The following is a 6,000-nucleotide window of genomic DNA, read 5'->3' as shown; positions in this document are numbered from 1 at the left end:
ATCTATTATCTGGCAACCCTGGGCATATTAAAAGCTTGTGGATGTGCGATAGGTCCCAAAGTCAGATAAATGAAAGATCTAATAAAAAACATTCATGATAAATCGACCTGCGGGCAGTAGTTTGCCCTGGTACCATTTAAACACTTGTTTTATATGTGAATGTAAATACTTGATTATTACCCCAATTTGTAACGGCCAATTCCCAATGCGCTGTAAGTCCTCATGGTGGCGTAGTGACTTGCCTCAATCCAGGTGATGGAGGATGAATCTCAGTTGCCTCCGCTTCTGAGACAGTGAATCCGCGCATCTTATCATGTGACATGTTGAGTGAGTTACCATGGAGACGTAGCACGCGTGGAGGCTTCACGCTATTCTCCGCAGTATCCACGCACAACTCACCACACGCCCCAACGAGAGCGAGAACCACATTATAGTGACCACGATTGACTCTGACAATCACACCTGGAGTCACGTGTCTGAATCCAGGGCGTGCTGAGTGACTCCAGCCAGGTCTCCTTGGCAACCAAATTGTCCCTGTTGATAGGGAGGGTAGAGTCACATGGGGTAACCTCCTCATGGTGGTGATTAGTGGTTCTCGCTCTCAATGGGGCATGTGGTGAGTGACTCCAGCCAGGTCTCCATAGCAACCAAATTGGCTCGGTTGCTATGGAGGGTAGAGTCACATGGGGTAACCTGCTTGTGGTGGTGATTAGTGGTTCTCGCTCTCAATGGGGCGTGTGGTGAGTGACTCCAGCCAGGTCTCCATAGCAACCAAATTGGCTCGGTTGCTAGGGAGAGTAGAGTCACATGGGGTAACCTGCTTGTGGTGGTGATTAGTGGTTCTCGCTCTTAATGGGCCATGTGGTGAGTGACTCTAGCCGGGTCTCCATAGCAACCAAATTGGCCTGGTTGCTATGGAGGGTAGAGTCACATGGGGTAACCTGCTTGTGGTGGTGATTAGTGGTTCTCGCTCTTAATGGGCCATGTGGTGAGTGACTCTAGCCGGGTCTCCATAGCAACCAAATTGGCCTGGTTGCTAGGGAGGGTAGAGTCACATGGGGTAACCTCCTTGTGGTGGTGATTAGTGGTTCTCGCTCTTAATGGGCCATGTGGTGAGTGACTCTAGCCGGGTCTCCATAGCAACCAAATTGGCCCGGTTGCTAGGGAGGGTAGAGTCACATGGGGTAACCTCTTCGTGGTGGTGATTAGTGGTTCTCTCAATGGGGTGTGTGGTGAGTTGTGTGTGGATCGTGGAGAGTAGCATGAGCCTCCACATGCTGTGAGTCTCCGTGGTGTCATGCACAACGAGTCACGTGATCAGATGCGCGGATTGACGGTCTCAGAAGCGGACGCAACTGAGACTTGTCCTCCACCACCCCGATTGAGGTGAGTAACCGCGCCACCATGAGGACTGACTAAGTAGTGCGAATTGGGCTTTCCAAATTGGGAGAAAAGGGGATAAATAAAATGATAATATTTGGACATTGATCCAGTCAATCTGCAGCAGTTTTAATGTAAATCATTTCTGTGATCTCACCGTATGTTGCACCACAGAGCATTTTCCATTTGTTTGTGATATCCTTGAGAAGGATGAAGGAGCTGTGTTGTGTTTTCCTGCTCAAGACATCCGTTCAGGGGGATTCATGGGAGTTTTCGGCTCTGTTTGGTGTCGTTTGAAGACTGAACCGTGTGAACTCTCTGTGACCGCAGTGACACTAAACGGATGTTTGTATTTCAGTCTTGAAAGGAAGAAAATCCTCCGATTCTCTGATTCTGTTGTTTATTGAGCTCAGCAGTGAGCAGTCTTGGGTCCAGCAGTATTTTTCATTCATTTTTTCCAGACATTTCAAAATATTCTTAATCTAAACACAAACATTTGTGGTTATTAGACATTTAAAGTCATGCTGGAAGTTATATGCCGTACACGCATGCAGAAAATACAAAATAACTCATTAAATGTAAATTATGCTTGTACAGAAATATCACACATGTACTGTAAACACATCCAACAACACAAGTCAATAAACTTTAATATTTGTGCATCTTATTTTGAGATTAATTCGATAAATAATTTCCATTATATAAGTTTGACTTGTAATGTTAATGTAATGTATGCTACACATTTATGTTACGGCTGTTTATGAGACGATATTGCTTATGTAACTTTATTTAAATCAGGATAAGAGCACTTAATGATATGATCATGTTGACACTATACAGCACTTATAACATTAACTTTATTAACAGTGTTAACACTGGATGTTGCGTGTGTTATAATGGATTATACTCTAAATACAACTATGAATAGGGGAAGTCTTATAATGTGTTATAACTGTAGTTATAATTATTTATGAGAAGTTATAACTTATTATAAGGTGTATTATGAGACATCATGAATGCATTATAATGCCTTTACAATGCTTTTTAAATATGGGCTTCATAGAAAGTGTTTTTACAGCTTAAACCTACTGTTGCGCTCTATATGGGTGTTTTGGGGCGGCTGTGGCACAGGTGGTAGAGCGGGTCGGCCGCTTATCACAGGGTTGCTGGTTAGATTCCCGACCCACATGACTCCACATGCCGAAGTGTCCTTGGGCAAGACACTGAACCCCAAGTTGCTCCCAATGGCAGCGTTACAACATACAGTGTTATTTGTTACATTGAATATTTATTGTGTGAAAATGATTTCTATACATTTTTAAAAATGACGACTGTTCCACAGTTTGGTGTCATTTCCACACCATTAAACCGTTTCACCCCTAATAATGTTCATAAATAATTGTACTTGTTGACCAAGTGAACAAAAGTGTCACTGAAGATCTGAAATATGCTGGAGATGAAATATGAGACAAAACAAAGAGAAATCAAAGGGTGTGGAAATATGATTTCATTGTGTGTTTTAAAGATACATAAAATGTTATGTATGAAATTATCCTTAGCAAGTCGATCATTGTATTTGAAAAAGGTTACAAATATAATTTCCAGCACAGGATACTGTTAAACACATGATGTGCTGGAATGAATCTCCTGTGATGAACACACTGATGGACATCGTTAGTAGAATAATTAAAGAGTGTGGAAATGTTTTAATAAGACTTTACTTTATAGAAGTACACAGTGTTTAAAGTTCCCGTAGTTTAAGAAACACCCATAAACTCTACATGTCCTCTCTGTGCACTATAGTGATGTGTTGTGTAGTATTGTGTTGTATCATGTGGTGTGTAGGTTTGTGTGTTGTGTCGTGTTGTGGTGTGTAGTAATGTGTAGTCATGTTGTAGTGTCGTGTAGTGTAGTGCAGTGTGGTGCAGTGGTGTGCAGTATTGTGTAGTGGTGTGTAGTGTGGTGCAGTGGTGTGTAGTATTGTGTAGTTTAGTGTCCTGTAGTATTGCGTCGCAGTGTAGTGTAGTGTCGTGTAGTATTGTCATATAGGGTCATGCGGTATTGTGGCGTGCAGTGTTGTTCAGTGTCGTGTAGTATTGTGGCGTAGTGTCGTGCAGTGTTGTGTAGTATTGTGTCGTGTAGTATTGTGTAGTATTGTCATGTAGGGTCATGCAGTATTGTGGCGTGCAGTATTGTCGTGCAGTGTTGTGTAGTATTGTGTCATGTAGTGTTGTGTGGTATTGTGTCATGTAGTATTGTGTAGTATTGTGTCATGTAGTATTGTGTTATGTAGTGTCATGTGGTATTGTGTCTTGTAGTATTGTGTCGTGCAGTATTGTGTCGTGTAGTATTGTGTCATGTAGTATTGTGTAGTATTGTGTCATGCAGTATTGTGTAGTATTGTGTCATGTAGTGTCATGTGGTATTGTGTAGTATTGTGTCATGTAGTATTGTGTAGTATTGTGTCATGCAGTATTGTGTAGTATTGTGTTATGTAGTGTCATGTGGTATTGTGTCTTGTAGTATTGTGTCGTGCAGTATTGTGTTGTGTAGTATTGTGGCGTGCAGTATTGTCGTGCAGTGTTGTGTAGTATTGTGTCATGTAGTGTTGTGTAGTATTGTGTCATGTAGTATTGTGTAGTATTGTGTCATGTAGTGTCATGTGGTATTGTGTAGTATTGTGTCATGTAGTGTCATGTAGTATTGTGTAGTATTGTGTCATGCAGTATTGTGTAGTATTGTGGCATGTAGTGTCATGTAGTATTGTGTAGTATTGTGTCATGTAGTATTGTGTAGTATTGTGTCATGTAGTATTGTGTAGTATTGTGTCATGTAGTGTCATGTGGTATTGTGTAGTATTGTGTTGTGTAGTGTCATGTAGTATTGTGTCATGCAGTATTGTGTAGTATTGTGTTATGTAGTGTCATGTGGTATTGTGTCTTGTAGTATTGTGTCGTGCAGTATTGTGTTGTGTAGTATTGTGTCATGTAGTATTGTGTAGTATTGTCATGTAGGGTCATGCAGTATTGTCGTGCAGTGTTGTGTAGTATTGTGTCTTGTAGTATTGTGTCATGCAGTATTGTGTCTTGTAGTATTGTGTCATGTAGTATTGTGTAGTATTGTGTCATGTAGTATTGTGTAGTATTGTGTTATGTAGTGTCATGTGGTATTGTGTCTTGTAGTATTGTGTCGTGCAGTATTGTGTCGTGTAGTGTCATGTAGTATTGTGTAGTATTGTGTCATGTAGTATTGTGTAGTATTGTGTCATGTAGTATTGTGTAGTATTGTGTCATGTAGTATTGTGTAGTATTGTGTCATGTAGTATTGTGTAGTATTGTGTTATGTAGTGTCATGTGGTATTGTGTCTTGTAGTATTGTGTCGTGCAGTATTGTGTTGTGTAGTATTGTGTCATGTAGTATTGTGTAGTATTGTCATGTAGGGTCGTGCAGTATTGTCGTGCAGTGTTGTGTAGTATTGTGTCTTGTAGTATTGTGTCATGCAGTATTGTGTCTTGTAGTATTGTGTCATGTAGTATTGTGTAGTATTGTGTCATGTAGTATTGTGTAGTATTGTGTCATGTAGTATTGTGTAGTATTGTGTTATGTAGTGTCATGTGGTATTGTGTCTTGTAGTATTGTGTCGTGCAGTATTGTGTTGTGTAGTATTGTGTCATGTAGTATTGTGTAGTATTGTCATGTAGGGTCGTGCAGTATTGTCGTGCAGTGTTGTGTAGTATTGTGTCTTGTAGTATTGTGTCATGCAGTATTGTGTCTTGTAGTATTGTGTCATGTAGTATTGTGTAGTATTGTGTCATGTAGTATTGTGTAGTATTGTGTTATGTAGTGTCATGTGGTATTGTGTCTTGTAGTATTGTGTCATGTAGTATTGTGTAGTATTGTGTCATGTAGTATTGTGTAGTATTGTGTTATGTAGTGTCATGTGGTATTGTGTCTTGTAGTATTGTGTCATGTAGTATTGTGTAGTATTGTGTCATGTAGTATTGTGTAGTATTGTGTTATGTAGTGACATGTGGTATTGTGTCTTGTAGTATTGTGTCGTGCAGTATTGTGTCGTGTAGTGTCATGTAGTATTGTGTAGTATTGTGTCATGTAGTATTGTGTAGTATTGTGTTATGTAGTATTGTGTAGTATTGTGTCATGTAGTATTGTGTAGTATTGTGTCATGTAGTATTGTGTAGTATTGTGTCATGTAGTATTGTGTAGTATTGTGTTATGTAGTGTCATGTGGTATTGTGTCTTGTAGTATTGTGTCGTGCAGTATTGTGTCGTGTAGTGTCATGCAGTATTGTGTAGTGTTGTGTAGTGTGTTGAGTGTGCTGTTGAACTCATGGGGTCATTAATCATGTGACTCAACTGTGCCGCTCAATGAGGAGCAGATTTCTCGCTCAGACAGCAAACACACACCGCTGAATTATAGGAGTTGAAACTCGTTATAAAAAACACTTCACATGCTATTTTTAGCAGTGTGTGCTTCCTGAGCTGGTGACAGAACAGGGTAGATTTACACCTGCCCACTGGCTTACAGAGAGAACACATCTTATAATGTTAGTCAAGGTTTCTTATTTTGCTGCTGTGCCTTTAAGACTCTTGTACGTATAT

Source organism: Xyrauchen texanus, chromosome 7 (assembly GCF_025860055.1).
Source record: "Xyrauchen texanus isolate HMW12.3.18 chromosome 7, RBS_HiC_50CHRs, whole genome shotgun sequence".
Taxonomy (NCBI): Eukaryota; Metazoa; Chordata; class Actinopteri; order Cypriniformes; family Catostomidae; genus Xyrauchen; species Xyrauchen texanus.
This window is presented reverse-complemented; position numbering follows the sequence as displayed.